This window comes from Sceloporus undulatus, chromosome 2, assembly GCF_019175285.1.
Source record: "Sceloporus undulatus isolate JIND9_A2432 ecotype Alabama chromosome 2, SceUnd_v1.1, whole genome shotgun sequence".
Taxonomy (NCBI): Eukaryota; Metazoa; Chordata; class Lepidosauria; order Squamata; family Phrynosomatidae; genus Sceloporus; species Sceloporus undulatus.
In genome coordinates this window covers 158,101,633-158,118,136 of record NC_056523.1, presented here as the reverse complement: position 1 = coordinate 158,118,136, position 16,504 = coordinate 158,101,633, and the positions used below count along the sequence as shown (strand labels likewise).

The window sequence follows — 16,504 nt, the reverse complement described above, 5'->3', positions numbered from 1 at the left end:
GTATACATACCAGAGTCAATGAGCTGTATAGGGCAGACCCCCTAGTTAGGTGAAAGAATGTAGACAGGGCACCGCCATTTTTACGTACTCAGTACATACTAGGGTTAGGGAGTGTCTAAAAAGGATGCTCCCGGGCAACCCTAGCACGTACTGAGTATGTGCTATCAGGCCCATCTGGACAGGACCTTTATTCCATTTTAACTCTGTGTAAGGCTGCAAATGAATGTGTATGATAACTGTGTATGACAAAACAGCTTATTCTGATGCCTGTTCATAGCACTTTATCACATGACCCTCATTGTCACAGTGATTGTGTTAATGAAAGGAAGTGTATATATACTAGATTGGGAGCATTCCCTACCACATGTCTCTTTATTTGTGCTGTTTCTGGTCCTGTGTGTTCTCTTCTACCTTCAACCCTGCCTCCCTGGCCTACCTCCTATCCAGTGTGATTGGGAGCTTATTGATGGGTTTGTCCCAACATTGGCAAGGTGCGGGGTAACCGTGCTTGTAAGGCAAGGTGATGATGGGAAGGTGACGGTGTCGTGAAATAGGTATTGCTAAAGGTGCTATTATCAAACTTTTATGATGGTTTAAAAGCCGCGTGTGATAAGGTCCATAGAAAGAAATTCATCTCATGTATCTCTTGAGATTCCAAAGGTCCTTGGGACTTGTGTTTTTCAAGTGGTAGCTTTCCATATAACAAGCATCTTTTGAAACTGAGGAGTTTCAAATTCAGTTAGTCATGTGGCTAATCTGGGCAGTGTACTGATAAAAGCAGAGAAGTTAGATCTGCCAATGAGCACATAATGCCCCAAACTTTGGGTGTGCCCTGAAGTTGGTCTTTGGAACCCAGCCTCTGTTGAGTAGTGACACAATAAAGAAACAACACACCCAGCCCTTATACATACACAGGCAAAATACACAACAGGTATGCAATAGTATTTTCACGTTCCAAAGAATTGTATTTGAATTTCTAACAAAACCATAACAGACAGAAGATTGTCCATACATCATGACAGCAATACACAGTGTTTATAGGCACATATGAGGCTGTAAATCTCAGGGTTATCAAATTACACCTTTTGAGACAGCAAATGTATTTTTAACTTTCAAATGGACAGCTGCTGTATACAGTATGTGTGTGTGTGTGTGTGAGAGAGAGAGAGGGGGGGGATGTGCCTTCAAGTTGCCTGTTGACTTATGGCAACCTCATTAATTTCCTAGTGTTTTCTTGAGCAAGGAATACTCAGAGGTAGTTTTGCCAGTCCCTTCCTCTGAAATGTAGTATTCGCTGGCAGTCTCCCATCTGGTACTAAGTACTAACCAGAGCTGACCCTGCTTACGTGCCAAGATCAGGTGCAATCTGGTGCCTTTAGGGTGCTTAGGCCCACACAGATATTCTGTTGGAAAGAAAGATCCAAAACACATTGCAGAAATAATCCAGTTTGAGAGGATTTTAACTATCCTGGCTCAGTGCTAGGGAATCCTGGGAATTGTAGTTTATTGTGGTACCAGAGCTCTGACAGAGAAGGCTACATGTTTTACAAAACTGCAGTTCCCAGAATTCCCTAGCATTGAGCTAGAGCAGTTAAACTGGTCTCAAACTGGGTTATTTCTGCAGTTGTTTTGGCCCCAGGTTACTGTACATAATGGCAGACAGAACACCTTATTTTATTTCTTCATTAAGGAACTGATGCCCCTCATATCCAAGGTATTTGAATCACTCAGAACTGCCAGATGGGAAAAGAAACAAACACTACAGAAATGTCCCAGTGAATTCTATCCTTGCGTATGCATTTGATCTTTTAGGAGTGTCTTGAAAATATATCTGTGGAATGCTGGGTTCCCTGTGCCCAACAGAATTACAGTTGAAGCTGGTATGTTTTCTTAGATGAGATCTACCTCACATTAGATTATTTGTCCATCTAATCTAGAATGGGCTACTACTCTAATTGGCTCCAGCTGTCCAGGGTTTCATATAAAGAATGTTTCCCATCATTTGCTCCCTGGCTTTTAATGGCGTGTGCCTAGGGTTGCCATACGTCAGGACCTCCAAACCAGGACAAATGTAGGATAAAATTTTCAAATGTAGGACACTTTTTTTTGTGTCCTACATTTGAATAGGAGCCTCGCTGAGGGGAGGCTTTCCCTCCGGGCCTGGGCCCTGGCCTTGTTGCGGCAGCGGCAGCAGCGGAGCCCAAGCAGGGAGGGAATCCTCCCTTCAGGGAGGCTTTCCCTCCCGGCCTGGGCCCCGGCCTTGCTGCGGCGGTGGCGGAGCCCAAGCAGGGAGGGAATCCTCCCTTCAGGGAGGCTTTCCCTCCCGGCCTGGGCCCCGGCCTCGCTGCGGCGGTGGCGGAGCCCAAGCAGGGAGGGAATCCTCCCTTCAGGGAGGCTTTCCCTCCTGGCCTGGGCCCCGGCCTTGCTGCGGCGGCAGTGGAGCCCAAGTGGGAAGAGAATCCTCCCTTCAGGGAGGCTTTCCCTCCCGGCCTGGGCCCTGGCCTTGCTGCGGCGGCGGCGGCGGAGCACAAGTGGGGAGGGAATCCTCCCCTCAGCCCGGGGGCAGGGGAAATCCCGGGGGCAGGGGTAGGGTTGCCATAAGTCAGGACCTCCAAACCGGGACAAATGTAGGGCAACGTTTTCAAATGTAGGACACGTTTTTTTTAAAAATGGAGGACATGCGAAAAATTGAGGTTTTTTAAAAAAATCTTAATATAAATGCATGTTTTTTAGGCATGATCAAAATGGAGGACATTTTGACATTATTCCTAGACAGATGGCAGAAATGGACTTGCCCTCGGGTTCAACTGTATTTCTCAGAAGTGTGTACTTGGGCAAGGGACTGTGGTTTTTCTTCACTGCGCATGAGTTTGTAAAAATCACAGCAAGTTACATTGGCCGTGCCTCAGAGGCTTGTTGATATCAATATCACCACCATCATCATCATCACCACCACTATAATTGGCCAAGAATGGCAGACTTGTTAGCATTCAAATCGCCATAAATACACAGAAAATGCACTTGCATATATTTAATAATAAAAAATAATTAAAAAAAACAAGGCAGGGGTGTATATATTTAATAATAAAAATTAATGTAATAAAATAAAAAACAAGCAATAATAAAAATTAATAAAATAAAACAAGCAATAATAAAAATTAATAAACTAAAACAAGCAATAATAAAAATTAATGAAATAAAAACAAGCAATAATAAAAATTAATAAAATAAAAAATAAAAAGCAATAATAAAAATTAATAAAATAAAATAAAATAAGTATTTTATATTTTTAAAAATAATTTAAAAACCCCAAAAAACCAAGGCAGACCTAATGGCCACTGACTCAGCTTTCCTCCAACTCCTCCTCCTCCTCCTCCTCCTCTGCCCCAATTCTGCCCTTCAAGGCACCCTTCCTCCTCCTCCTTCTCCTCCTCCTCAAGGCTATGGAATCCTGGGAACTGTAGCTCTGTGGACCATTCAGCCTCCTTTTGTCAAGAGAGCTCTGGTGCCACAAGAAACTACAATTCCCAGAATCCTATAGCACTGAGCCATGGATGTTTAAGGGGGGGGGGGTCAAACTATTTCTGCAGCCTTTTGCTACCCCAAAGCCCTTCCTATTTACAAGCAAGGCAAAATCTCTTCCTTCCAAGCCATTGAAAACCAACCCAAGAGGAGGGCTGATTGCTTCTTTCTCATTGGTCAGCTTCAGGGGAAATTTGCATATTACAAGTAAAGGTGTTTAGGATCTCAAAAACGATCCTGTGATAAAGAATTACAAGAATACTGACACGGTATGAGGCATTTAGACTCCCAGTGAAACATGAACGATTTATGGCCTTTTTTTCCTCACTGTAACCTGGAAAGTAATGCCTTTTGCAAGACATATATACCAAGTGGGCTGGCAATAGGTCTGAGTGGCAGGTGTCCTGAAGACCTGCTCTCTAGGCTGAGCCAGGCAGGGAGACAGGGAGGGTGGGACACAGCCACGGGGAGGGAGGGGTGGAGCTGCCTCCAGGGCCTCGCTGGGGGGGGAGTCCTGGGGGCGGGGCCAAACCGGGGTGGGACCGTGTGGCCCTGCCCCAAACTGGGAAAGTCCCGCCCCCAGGCAGGACATGGCAACCCTAGGCGGGGGCAAACCGGGGCAGGACCGTGTGGACCCGCCCAAAACTGGGAAAGTCCCGCCCACAGGTGGGATATGGCAACCCTACATGTGCCAAGCACTGAGCCCCATTCCTGCTCCTATATGGTTCATCCTTTGTCACTGCTGCAGTGGAAATGCACACATTTACCAGTTTTGAAAAGTTACCTTTTAAATTTTAAATCCCAGAAGAATACTTTTTTGGACTATAATTCTCAGTACCTGGAGGATTCTGTGACCTGTGGTTCAAATAGCCTTTCCAAACTTTGAGCAGAATATGTGTTAGGTGGCCAGTAAGGCATATTAGAAATAAAGATTGCAATTTAGGCTGCAATTCTATACAAAGTGTGTACCTTTGCATGTGTTTCAGCCTTCAAGTCCCCTGTCATTTTATGGGCACTCCATTAATTTTTCATAGGGTTTTCTTAGGCAAGGAACGCCTTTTGCCAACTCCTTCCTCTAAAATATAACCTATAGCACATGGGATTTGTTTGCAATCTTTCATCCAAGTACTAACTTTCGTTGTTGTTGTTGCTGTTTCGTGCCTTTAAGACATTTCCAACTTTTTGTGACCCTATGCATTTTCATGGGGTTTTCTTGGAAAAATTTGTTTAGAGGGGGGGTTGCCCTTACCTTCCTCTGAGGCTGAGAGAGTGACTTGCCCAATGTCACTCAGTGGGTTTCCATGGCTGAGTGGGGATTTGAACCCTTTTTTTCCAGAGTTGAGTCCAATGCTCAAACCACTACACCATCTGGCTTCCCACTGAATTCAGTTAGATATCAGAATAAACAAATGAAGCAGCCTTTTCCTGGCATTTGACTATAGCCCCCCATCATCCAATTAGTACACATGTAGGGTGCCAGCCTAGGGCAGACTGATGTAAAAGATTTCCCTTTTAATTGAATAAAGCCATTACAAAAAAGCAATGTGGAGAAATGTGAAGTCAAAGGCTTTCAGGGTCGGCATCCATAGTTTATTGTGGGTTTTTTGGGCTATGAAGCCCTTTAGAACACAGCCTCATAGCTAACCCCCCCCCCAAAAAAAAAACAATATGTAGAAATCTTGTATTTGATCAAAATTCAGAGATATTGTGACAATACCTTTATTATTCCAACCAAAAAACACAAAATGCTTTACATGAGCTATTGAACCCTGTTAGTTTCTTCATCAGACAAAGATGTTAAAAATCATACAGGAGGAGAAAATTAATTTGGCCCTGTAAAGTCCATAAATATTTTGCACCCAAGCCCAATGAATCTGCTGGCTCTCCCAACAGTGAGCAGGTGGCTGTAAAAGGGAAGTTTCTGCAGGACAGATCTGGCTCATGATCAGCCTGCTGAGTACTGGGGCCCTCTTATGGACAATGCTTTTCCGTAAGCCTTTGGTGTAATAAATCCCTGAGTTTCCCTATCGCTCATCCTGAGTATTGATTTACAAAATCAGTCCTTGCCTAAGAAAACCCTTTTAGTCTGTTGTAGCAAAACAACAGAGGTCTCTGGCACCTTTAGTACTAAGAGATTTATTATAACATGCCATTTTGTGGACTAAAGTCCATTACATGTGGATGGGAGTATATAGTCTTCATAGGGTCAGGTGTATATTAACAGTGCTGCATATGCTTGGAGATGGGGAATTGACATGCAGGAGGTACAATTATATTGTTAACAACACTGACTGTTAACACACAAGTATCTTGACAATAGCTGAGATAGTTCACTCTCTCTCCCTTTTGAACGCTGCATCTTGATCACTCTCTTTCCCTGTTGTTTCCATTCTGTTGAATTTTAAAATGTATGCATCACCATGGTGCACATTGATAGTTAAATAATATCCATTAGTACTAAAAATTATTCATAAGGCAGAGTTCCAAGTGCCCATAAAGTAGCTAATAATAGTAACATAATTATTCATATAGCACATAATTTAAGCATTAAGGGTTTTGTATACAGTATGACACTAACCTTCAAAACAACCTCCAAAATATTGTTATTCTCCTATTATATCCTACGGCAAGGACGGGAATCTGCTCCAAATGTTGATGGACTGTAAATCTCAGCATTCATCCCCATTGGCTATGCTAGGTAAAGTTGCTGGGAGTTACTGTCTACCTCTGGTGCCCTGCATGATTTCCCCCCCTTTTCTAAAGGTTGAGAAGGAATGCCAAGAAATAAATAGACAATGTGGTTTGCCTAAGGCCACCTTTAACTGCATAAAGCCACTACAGGATTTTCTGGATGGCTTGTAGAAAGTTTTTGCCTTAATCATTGCACTGTGCTGGTCATTAACACACATTTGAAGAGTTAGCTGGGATTTGCTAGGATAACTAGTTATAAGCAGTTGGAATGGAAAGACATTAACATGAAGGAATTATGGGGTTGTGTAAATATCAGTGTTGTGTTTCAGGTCGGCCAGGGTCAAGGGCATGTTTATTTGTGCGTTAATCTGTAAAGGAACACAGTGGGTGGGTAATTATTTACTCTGTACAGCTTGTATCCTAGGGCACCACTACTCCTAAATGCTCCCCGAGTAGCACACACAGCAGCCTCCACTGAGAGAGGAGAGCTAAAACCCAGAAACCGTGGAATAAGAGCGTTGTATTTTTCACAAAAGCAACTCAGTTCCATGCTTCCTATCTCTGTCTAAGGATGTAACAATCTTGACATTCAGATATATGTCTCCCATAGCTTTCAAACACCGGGCAGTGTGATGTAGCAGACAGTGTGGTGTTCTTTGGCTGAGGAAATCCAGGTTCAAATCACTGCGGAACTATAATGGGCACTGAGTAACATGGCCAAAGTCATATCTCTTCGTCCGATGTATTTCTTAGAGGAGTTGTGAAGACAAAATTCAGCCATTTCTATCGTGAGCTTCATGGAAGAAAGGAAGTACACGTGTAAAAATAGCAATGCATGAGGTCCCAACATTTTCAGCAGTAAAGAGGCAGGAGACTTGGGATGGTAATCTAGTAGCTCTTGGCTACTTTTTTTTGTTGTTGATGTCTTTTTACACCCAAGGCTGGAGTCCTCCCTCTCAGATTTTCAGTTTCCCAGTCTTCTGGTAGAGTCCAGATCTCTCAACTGCAATGATTCAGCCACTGTGTGTCACCCTGAAAGTGAGTGGACAGCTGGTCAGAAATAAATGATGTGTTTGTGCATATACAATATCTATGATGGCATGCATTGCCTTTATCAACTGAAGATGGTGGGGCAGGAGGAACAGAGCTAACTTGAACAGCAGAAAGTCAATGCTCATTACAGATGGCAATTTATAGAATCTGCCAGAGCATCTTTGGGGTGTATGTATATGATTTTTTTGTTTTTGACTTCTTTTTTATTATTTTACAGCAGGGGGAGGAAAGTTTATTTTGAATATGTAAATGTAAACTAAGTTTTGATGCTGGAAGGACAGTTAGATCAGACTTCCCTAGCAAAAAAGGATTCCTGATGTAGCCACACTAGTGTAGTACACACATCAAGAAAGCGCCATACTGAGGAACAGATGACATTGCCTCAGCATTACAGCAAGAGTGTCAAGAAGTCTGTTGATTATTGCAGCTGTGTGTCTTTCCATTAGCCCCATTTTTAAGATATTCATTATGTACGTTCTAGATGACCCAACTGCCGAATTGAGTTGGATGTTTGTTTGTAGGCTGGAGTTTTTGTGTTGACTTGTTTGCCTCCTCCCAGCCCTTAAGCTTTCCTGTATCTCAGCCTTCGACTCTTACGCTGGTATGATTCAATTCAGACAGGCAAAAACTGATTTCAAAATATGGCTAATTCCCTCTCTTTTTCACCTGGGTGACTCATACTCTCATTTCCACAAAAATAAGAAATTATCTCAGCTTTAAATGACTGGATCAAAGGTAGACTTACCATTATAATTTGCGATCTGGAGTCAGAAAATAACAAGCTGCCACCTCTTTGCACTAGAGTGTGCTAGACTGTTTTATTTCTGTATGACCCTTCTTTGCTAGGGAAGTCTGATCTAGGCTGTTTTATTTCTGTGTATGAGACCCTTCTGGTTGTGCTAAATGGAGCAAGGCTTTTCTGTGCAGACTGAAGAGAGGGAAACACTGATTCTCTGCCCCAGCCTCATTCACAGTGGGCATTGGCAGTGTGGGGACATGAATCCCTCCCATCTATGATGGGTTTCTTACCTAGCTTCTCCAGTGCGGATAAAATAGTTGTGGGGCATTCTCAGGTATGTGAACTACCCACCTTGATATGCTCCTCTACAAGTGCAGTTGCTCCAGAGCTGAAGAAATGGATTTGTTTTTGGTACCACAACTCTCAGAACATTTCAAGGCCAGTATGTCGGGGTGATTCTGTAGTCCCAAATAAGTCCGATTGGCACTATTGGTATTGTGTGCTGCAAGAAGCTGTGGAAGCAATTTTCCCCCCTGTAAAAAGTAAACCTCAGGTGCCCTGGGCTGGGTGGGAGGCTAGAGAGACTGTATTAATGCGTGTAGGGAGGTGCCGGTGGCCATGGTTCCTCTTATCTCAGCCCCGGCAGAGACAAAACGGCTCTTTCTCCCTTCAGCTGCTGGGCTCTGACTCACGTCTGGGTCTTGAATAGCAGCCCTGCAAAGGACTTGTCACTGTGACAGGGGGACAAAACCCAGCACTGCTGGCTCCTTGCCTTCTCCAGCTTCCAATCCACTGGCTGCCCCCTTCTCCACCCACCCCTGTGCCCAAGCTAAGCAGGACCCCCAGAAGCTACCACCCAAGTCTTCAAGGCTGTAATCCATGATGATCCTTATTATGTGACAATCCAATCCACGACATCTGAGAAATACATTCCATTTAGCTCCAGAGTTTTTCCTTCCCTTTCAGGTAAAAGGGTACAGAATGGGCCCCTTGTAGCTCCCTACCTAAGGGGTTGAAGAAGGGAAGTGAGGGGGGGGCAATGAGATTGAGACTTGGACAGTGGTAAACACTTCCTCCAGGACTTTCATGTTCCCTTCCTCCCTCTTGCCCTCTTATCTCTTCAGGAAGGGGCTTGTAGTGCTTGGCTGCAGTTTGCCTCCCAGGCTGGAGCCGTTGGTCTGGACTGGGAAAATCAGGCGAGTGGGGAGCTGTCATTGCCACCCACCCTCTCCTCCTCTCCCTCCTTTTCACTCTTTCAGGACAGTGGTTACCGGCCAGAGTGGGTGCATGAAGGCCTATAGACAGACCTGAATGGATACATCAATCCTGGTTTAGGATAATACATGAATCTGGACTCTCAAGGATCATGCCCCAACTCTCAAAGTTGTTGGAGTGCAGTTCTCTTGGGCTAGGCTCAGACTGATGGACTTGTAGTCTCAAAAGCTGGAGGGCTTCATGATTATGGTGTGAAGGTTTGAGCGTTGGACTATGACTGGGGGGGGGTTCAAATCCCCCTCCAGCCATGGAAACCCACTGGCCAGGTCATGCTCTCTTAGCCTCAGACGAAGGCAAGAGCAAACTCCCACTGAACAAATCTTGCCAAGAAATGACTTAAAGGCACACAACAACAACAACAACAGTAACAATCATTTGAGATGATATGACAGCCCCATATATGTATTTGAAGGGGTTCATATTGAAGATGGAGCAAGCTTATTTTCTGCTGCTCCAAAAAAAAGGACACTGAACAATGGATGCAAACTACCAGAAAAGAGATTCCACCTCAACATTATGAGGAGCCTCCTGACAGTAAGAGCTTTTGGGCAGTGGAACACACTTGGAGAGTGGTGGAGTCTCCTTTGTTGGAGGTTTTTAAGCAGAGGCTGGATGGCCATCTGTTGGAGGTGCTTTGATTGTGAGTTCCTGCATGGCAGAGGTTGGACTGGATGAACCTTGAATCTCTTCCAACTCTATGATTCATTCCCCAGCAGTTCTGTTCCCTGTCCTTCAAGAAGACTTGTGGCAAAACCCTTTCAAGACTTTTCTGCTGTGGAGTAGTCAGCAAAGTAGTCAGCATGGCTTGCTACAATCCCCTCTGCCTCTTCCCCATCAATAATCCACCCATTGTTGTCCAGCCAGGATATTGCCCTGAGGCCCTTCACACAAAGGGGCTTGGAGAGCACAGCAGTTCCATCCAACCACAATGAAACCCCTGTGTCCCTTTTCCTCCACTTCCAGAGCTATCTGAGGCTTCCTTCCCCACATCCCAAAGGCCAGTTTCTCTGTGGCTGCCTCTGCAATGCAGAGGTAATCCAATTTGACACCACTTGAACTGCCATGGCTCAGTTATATGCTGTTCTAGGAATTGTAGTTGGTTGTGGAAGCAGAGCTCTACAGTTCCCAGAATTCCATAGCATTGAGCCATGCAGTTCAAGTGGTGTCAAACTGGATTATTTCTGCAGTGTGGCAGCCTTGGACTGACTAGTGGGCTGAAACAATTTTGAAATGTACAGGACCTTCTGGGATGACTTATTTAATGCATGTTTAATTGTTGAATAGATTTATTAATTACTCAATCGATTTGTAAGCCACCTTTCAAGTTAAATTGTTCCAGTGGGATCATTTTCTCCTCACCCCTCTCAAAAGGCATCACAGAAGCCAACACAAACCTTTACACTTTGGAATCCTGAGCCCACATTTCTAGCCAAGTTGGCCGCACATGCATTTCTGTGCCCTCATACTCTTCCCCCATCCCTCCCTGAGTAGGGTGTGCTGTGTGGCTGTATATATATTCATAAGGTGCCAAAGTCCTGTTGTGTTCCGGGTACAACAACCCCTGGCCAGCACCACTTCTCCCTTCCCCCCATAACAGTTGCTTTGGGCTGTTGATTTGCCGAAACTGTTGGTTGTTTGATTTATTTGTTTGTGCCACACTTGGCAAAAGAAGCTGCCCAGCCAGTTTGATGGTGTGTCAGTTCTGAGGCAATCGCAGGAGGCTTGTGGGTTTGGAAGGTTCGTGTTTAACTCTGATGAACTTTGTAGATACAAAGGTACACACCCAAACTGGGGCCTCCAGTACTGCAGAAAATAGTTCAACAGTGTGAAACCCAACATCCCCCCCACACACACACACTGGATTCCATGTCAGTAGGTTTTCTTGCAAGTGCACATGTGTGTCTATGTATTTTTTTGTTTTTGCAAAATGCAAAATGCAAATGGAAACCATGCCATAGGGTCTGTGTGGTTCAGGCAGAATGGACTTCCCCAGCCTTGTACCTTCCAGATGTCTTTTTACCACACTTATCACCATGGTGGGACATAATGAGAGTTGTAAGTACAATGCATATAGTAGGTTCCAGGTTGAGGAAGGGATTGGGTTTATAATGGGAAACCTTGGGGCAGATCTCAGTTGGTTAAAAAGAACTCCCAAGGTGGCCTTGGACAAATCACTATCCCTTAGCACCACCACTACCACCACCAACAAAATTTTATTTATATCCCACTTCTCCAGCAGGTTTGATTGATTGATAACCTTGTGCATCCTCCCCTGTTCCTCCTCATTTCATACATGAATGAGGCGCACAGAACAAATGCAGGCCCAGAATTCTTCCCTTGTCCCATAGATTTTTAAAAAACTGACAACTCAGTGTGTAAAGAACTCCTCCAAGGCATTATGAAGTAGTAGTTGTGTATCCAAGTGCCCACCCAGGAAAATCCTGTGACTAAAAAGCGGCACTATAATTCCTTTTTATTCATGGGATAATCATGGGATGTTTGCGATGTTGTGCGACGTCATGTGATAATCTTTGCCAAATTGCACAATATTGACAGGAGCATCCTGCTATGCTCCTATCATTTTTCTCAGTGTGATAAACTTCCCAGTTTTCATACACCAAATGGTGATAAAATTGACAGATGCAATATCATGAATTAACATGCAGTGTCATCAATGAACCAAGAACAAAGATTTAAGATTGGAAGTTTCATGGATTAATGCTTGGATAGTAATGTTTGTAAATTGTATGTGCAACTCTTTACACCCTGATTATGTTTTGTTTTTTAAAACTGCTCTCACTTTATTCCAAATGCCAGGCTTTTGTATATAACAGAGAAGCTTCCACACACAAACCATGAGAATAAGAAAATGGAGTATCAGTGACAGTTTGTTTAAAAATGCCTTAAACTTTTTTTATATGTCAAGGAATTCATCTCTGGAATCCTGCAAGAGAAGCTGTTTTTCTCTTCACATGCATTCTGTTTACTTATTTACTTACTGTTTCTGCCTTGCTCTTCTGGACTATGCTGCTGAGAGCCAGTGTGATATAGTGGCTTGAGCCGAGGCTGCATCTACACTGCAAAAATAATGTACAGTAGTTTGGCACCACTTTAACTGTCATGGCTCTGTCCCATAGAATCCTGGTATTTGTAGTTTGTTGTGACAGAGAAGGCTAAATATCTAACAAAACTACAAATCCCAGCATTCCATACCTTGAGCCATGGCAGTTAGTGGTGTCAAACTGCATTATTTCTGCAATGCAGATGCATCCCAAGACTCTGGTAGACCAGGGTACCAATCTGCACTGGGCCATAGAAACCCACTGGATGATCATGGGCACATCTCAGCCTTAGAAGAAGGCAATGACAAGCCTCCTCTGAACAAATCTTGCAAATGCACCCCCCTCCATGATAGGTTTGCCTCAGGGTTGCCATTAAGTCAGAAATAATTTGAAGGCACACAACAATAAAAACAGCTGTGGTACTGGACGACTAGGCAATTGCTTAGCCTGGACTGCCTTGACTGTCAGCTGTAATGCTTCCACAATTAGAACAGGGCAAAAGAATCCAGACCTGCTCCTGCATTTGCCTGTTTGCAGCAGTAGAGACAGTTGTTACTCCTTGTCATTGTCATCATTACCCCCCCACCACCACCTTTTTATTTGTTTTGTATCTAACTTCAAGTAGAGCCTGACATATGGTGAACCTAAGGTGACCCCATCATGGGTTTTCTTGGCTTGCCACTACCTTCCTCTGAGGCTGAGAGAGTATGACTTGTCCACAACCACCCAGTAGCTCCGTGGCTGAGTGGGAATTTGAACCCTGGTCTTTGGGAGTCTAGTCTGACATTCAAACTATTATACTGTGCTGTCTTTCTAGCTTTCATTTATTATTGCTGTATGCCTTTACACGTGCATGCCCGACTTGTGGTGACCCTAAGGCAAACCTATCACAGATTTTCTGGGGCTGAGAGTGCATTACTCGCCCAAGGTCACCCAGTGGGTTTCCATGGCTAAGCAAGGAATCAAACCCTGGTCTCCAGAATTGTAATCCAGTGCTCAAACCACTACGGCACGCGTGCCAGAAGTGGCACTCAGAGCCCTCTCTGTGGGCACACGTGCCGTCGCCCCAGCACAGAGTTTGCCAGAGTTTGTTACTAGAAAGCCAGAGGGACATGGCACATTGCAATAAATAAGTGGGTTTTGGGCTGCAGTTCAAACACTGGGTCTCTAAAAGGTTCACCATCACTGCGCTACACCATGCTGGCTGTACATCCTTTCACTACTATGGACCAACTGAGGGTGATCAAGATTCAGCAATGGCTCAGTTAGCATGAAATCAGCGGAAATGATAGTACTAATCTCTTCTGGTCATGTATTACCTGTTTGTATTGGTTTTCCTTTTCTGCTTTTCACAACATCCCATTAGGCAGAATTGCTTAGAAAACTAATTTCATTTGGACTGAATAATGCTGTCTGGGGATTTCCAGGACCTACAGTCTAAAAAAATAATGTCTGCAGGCTCTGTCTTACTCCCCTTTCTATATCTATTTCATATCACAGTACTTGTGTGTTGTAGTGGTTTGAGCATTGGACTATGACTCTGGGTTCAATTCCCACTCTGCCATGAAACTCACTGGGTGACCATGGCATGTCACATTCTCTCAGCCTCAGGGAGAGGCAATGGCAAAACTCCTGTGAACAAATCTTGCCAAGAAATCCCCATTACAAGTTCGTGTTGGTGTTACCATATGTCAGAAACAACCTGAAGACACATAACATGCATACATTACTTATGATCAGTTCTCAGATGCTCTAATCTGGGGTGGAAATCCTCTATCTCTCCAGGAGTATTTGGACTGCGTCTCCCGGCATTTATTGCCATTGGCTATGCTGCCTTGGGCTGATGGGAGCTGCAGTTCAGCAGCCTCTTGGAGGGCTGCATGAGGCTCATCTCTACTCCTCTTGCAAGTGTGTGGACAGTACAGAAGCTAAGAAGTTAACATGGGAAATCTGAGTGACAGTTATTTTATCCAGCTGTGATTGAGTTGTGTAAATGCACCTACTAAAGTTTACTCCTCCTTGAGGAGATACAGTACAAAACGAAATGTAGATCTGCAGGGAGGCTGATCTAGATCTTGCAAAACCATCAATGACCTGTCAAGCAACCTGTTTTCCTGAGATTTCATCCCTGTTCTGCCCTTCCTCTTACAATGAAGTTATTATCTGCCACTTTAGCTGTGGAGGAGAAGTGGATTGCTTATTTACCTTCTAAGGGTGTGCGTGAGCTCACAGTTGTCCATCATTTACCTGGCAGAATGCCATCTAGATCTCAGTGAGATTAGTCAGTGGCAAGCAGCCAGGATACAGGGCACCATGACAACTGGCATTTTTCTTACCCACTTCCTCTCTTTTCAGAAAAGTACAACTGGACAGGGTTTGAATGTTGGACTATGAGTTTGGAGACCAGGGTTTGAATCCCCCCTCAACCATGGAAAGCCACTGGCTGACCTTGGGCAAGTAACACTCTCAGCTTCAGAGAGAGACAAAGGCAAACCCTCTCTGAATAAATCCTGCCAATAAAACCCTGTGATAGGGTTGCCTTAGGGTCACTGTAAGTCAGAAATGATTTGAAGGCACACAACAACAAAAATGCTGGGCAGTAGTACCCACACGTCTTTGAACAGAACCTATTCACACACATACACAAAATGTTTTTCAGAATGTTGTTATTAATATATCATGGACACATACATATACATATGCATATACAATGGATACATATACACACAAAGAGACTTTATTCTTCAGCATTTGGAATTTTGAACTCTTGCCATAAAACTTAAACTTAAGTTTACATTCAATACTCATTGGTAACCACGTCTCACCTATCTTGATGTTTGACACCTATTAACACTTTTTATTAAATGTTCAGTAGTTAAATGAAGTTTTACACTTAATAATGCTTGATGTTTAGCACTACTCCTCCACCTCCTGTTGATTAATTCAGTCATTCATATACCACGTTTCCCCCCCCCCCAAAACTGGGATTCAGCAGTTGGATATCAAAATTTAGAACAAATTCAGATAAAATGATGTGCAAAGGTGTCAGTAAAAACATTTAAAAGTTATTGTTACAATGTAATTAAATTTCCAGAGAATTAAAACCTTTTAAGCAAATCCATGTACAAAAATCAAAATATCATAGTACAGTACATAAAGAGAACACTTATATATCCTTGCATCTCCATGCATCTGAGGAAGTAGACCAAGTCTACAAAAGCTTATGCTGCAATTTCTTTCAATTACTTTTAGACTATTTAGTCTTTGTATACTGATAAACCCTTGCAGTCAGTTCCTACAAGCCTGTTGGAAAAGAACAATTTTCACTGTAGGAGAAAGGTAAAGAGAGGGCCATTCTAGCGTTCCTGTCCAGATATATAGCTCTGGCCCCAAAGTATTGTGTGCTAATTTTCTGTGTGCCTGAGGATCATGGGATATGTCTTTTCTTGAGCATGAGCATCCCATTCAAGCTTTGAACCTTGGCTTCAAAAATTATTTGCATGTGGCAAAGGGGGAGAGTTGGATAGTTGTTTTTGTTTTAAAAAAAATCCCAGCCTACTTATGAGGAAGGACATGTTTTCTTACAGATGGCTACTTATCATCAGTGGTTATAGTGCCAGGCAGGAAGTAGAAAGAGATTTTGTAAGAGATAACCATCAAGCATGCTTGTTTGGCATTACCGTCACTATTCCTTTGCTTCATCTTGTGATCCTGTTAGTCAATAGGACCAACAGAAATTAGCTTTAGGGCAGTATTGCTTGTGTCTCTATCCTTCATAAGATGCCTTCCAGCTTCTGGAGGCATCCCAAGTGAGTCTTAGAGCACCACTAGCCGACTCAATGATCCCCAGAAATTTTGCACTAAAAACTTCTATAATCCCTCAACCAACTTGGAATTAAGCAAATTGTATGTAGTTGAACGCTTCCTAGAGGGCAACCGGTTTGCAAAGGCTAAAGGCATAAGATGTAGCCATACGACAGACTTAGATAGTCATTCCCTCTCTTCAGGGAAATATGAGAATGACGATTCTGTGATGTTGAAAGGGAAGTTTCTCAGCATCTAATCCAACTACCATTCCCATGATTTGCGTGGTAGGGAGCAATCACTTTTAACTGGCACAAAACTGATACAGGTTGATAGTGTAGACATGTGCTGCACAGGA

The 16,504-nt window shown here is 43.6% G+C and overlaps 1 protein-coding gene across 1 annotated transcript in view; it reads left to right on the top strand.

The window, feature by feature from the left end:
* ERBB3 (erb-b2 receptor tyrosine kinase 3) overlaps window positions 1-16,504 on the top strand; it is a 126,640-nt gene that overhangs the window by 35,899 nt on the left and 74,237 nt on the right.